This window comes from Callorhinus ursinus, unplaced genomic scaffold (genome assembly GCF_003265705.2).
Source record: "Callorhinus ursinus isolate GAN/ISIS: 27379988/994484 unplaced genomic scaffold, GSC_fseal_2.0 scaffold6, whole genome shotgun sequence".
NCBI classification, from domain to species: domain Eukaryota; kingdom Metazoa; phylum Chordata; class Mammalia; order Carnivora; family Otariidae; genus Callorhinus; species Callorhinus ursinus.
Genome location: NW_027397068.1, coordinates 79,600,213 through 79,602,757, shown reverse-complemented (window position 1 = coordinate 79,602,757; position 2,545 = coordinate 79,600,213).

Sequence of the window (2,545 nt, the reverse complement as noted above, 5' to 3'; positions counted from 1 at the left end):
CTTACTTTTTAGAAATATGTTTCTTTTATTAGAGCAAGGCTCAGTTAATAAAATTACTAGCCAAATTAGAAAGATCATTTTCTTCGATGAAAAAGTAAAAGGCTCACCATATTTTAAGTAATAAAACTGAGTTCTTCTATTATAATACTCAGAGAATCATGAATATGTACCTTTAAACTAAAACATTCAGAGTCTTACCCCAAGGCACACTTACAAGATCCTTAGAAGCAATAAAAAGGCACCTTTCCTCTTAACTACAGTAGCCACAGTTAATTGAAAAGGTGATATAAACACAGGCTGGTAGGGAATATAAAAATTCCATCTTTTCAACAAAGAAACAATATAGTCACTGAGCATAATTTCCACTTTAATTCAGGGAAACAGAATATTTGTTCTGAAGTTAAAAAATTCATAACAAGAAGTATAAAACCTTTCTGCTAGGAAACACACATGAATTGAATTAAGTTGTCAACTTTATCAGTACTTAACCTCCAGACGTCCAGAGAAAATAGGCAAAAAAGAAAGTATTTATTTCACGTAAAGTATATAAGACGGAATAAAGGTTATTATGGGTGTACCATTAAATATCAGAGGGTGGCTGAGGCAAACATTGCTGACGCCTTCCCCCTCGGCTTTTCCAGTAGAACTCCCATTTTGTCCCCAGCGGCAAATGCACGGCTAGAAGTCTGAAGCCAGGGATGCCGAAGACAGATGTCGGCAGAAGGACACTCATGGGAAGTCTACTGGATGGGCCCAGGGAGCTGTGAATGCTACATTCAGCAGGCACAAGCCTGTGCCTGTGCCCTCCGCCCCCGCAGTGTCCCCTGGCACACACGCAGATGCGGGGGCCCGGTGGCAACGTGCCGGAGCTAGCCTCACACTGGGATGGCAGAACGACCCCGAGGGGGCTGACTGCGTCAGCCTGGTCCATGTGGAGTCTGTCCATCTGCTCGTGACGGGAGGAAAATGCCTCCTGCAACACCGTGACCTGGCTTTCTATTCCGTTTCTTATAAATGAAGTCAAACCCCAGGATAAAATTCCCATATTTCTGTCCTGAGGGAGTTTCCCTTTGTAGGAATGACCTGCCATGTTTACCCCGATATGTGTTGCTCGGGGTTTCAGGTTCAAGTTTCCCTGTCCTTGATGCTTTTCTGAGGAGGGGATTCAGAACGCCTTGATACAAAACAGTCCTAACACATGTTTGAGTTCATAATGCCATCAACTGAACGCCTGTTTTACACCAAACAGGTCACCTTGTCAGTAAATGGTGAGGCATTCCCTTCTGTTGGTACAGTATGGTCTGTGCTCTGGCTCAGTCGGATGTGGCACACTAACACGCATCCCCTTCTGCCGCACCTGTTCAGCTGCGCCACTGGACGCTGAGCATTGCTAGCAAGAGGTGCATGTCCACTTGTGTGCTGGACTGTGGTCCAGGTGGCCGGTCTTCCCTATGTAAGTAGGGCCCGGTATCCACACCCTGCCATGGTCTCCTGGTGGGCAGCATGCCTTTCCCTGCCTTGTGACTCGCTCTGAGCCATGGGATGGGCGCTGGCATGTAGACATGGGCAGACAGGTCACAAACTAAGGCCTGAATGCATTTGTGTGGTTGGGTTTATTGTGCTTCACGCACAACCATGCAGGAACATGCCCCTGATGACCGACAAGTCCCCAGAAGGTGAGGGAATGGGGCAGACCTGCACCAAGTGTGATGCATACGGGAGAATCAAGCTGAGCCCAGACTGGACTGCCAACCCCAGCCAACACAAAAAGCATAAACAGGAATAAACAGGGGCTGTTCTAAGCCCTGAGTTTTAGAGTGGCTTGCTCACAGCATATCAGTAAAGATGGCTAAAATAACTTTTTAGAGTGAGGAAATACCAAAAATGGCTAAATATCTAATTAGTTAAAAATGCTTTTTACAATTTCGGTTTATGTACTATTGTGTGATTAGGGAGAAAACCATCATCACCATCATCACCACCATCACCATCACCATCACCATCATCACCATCATCACCACCATCACCATCACCATCATCACCATCATCATCACCATCATCACCATCACCATCACCACCATCATCACCATCATCACCATCATCACCACCATCACCACCATCATCATCACCATCATCAACACCATCATCATCATCACCACCACCACCATCATCACCATCACCATCATCATCACCACCATCATCATCACCATCATCACCACCATCATCATCATCACCACCACCACCATCATCACCACCATCACCACCATCATCATCACCATCATCAACACCATCATCATCATCACCACCACCACCATCACCACCATCATCATCACCATCACCACCATCATCACCACCATCACCACCATCATCATCACCATCATCAACACAATCATCATCATCACCACCATCATCACCATCATCACCATCACCATCATCACCATCATCACCACCACCATCACCATCATCACCATCACCATCACCACCATCATCACCATCATCACCATCATCACCACCATCACCACCATCATCATCACCATTATCACCA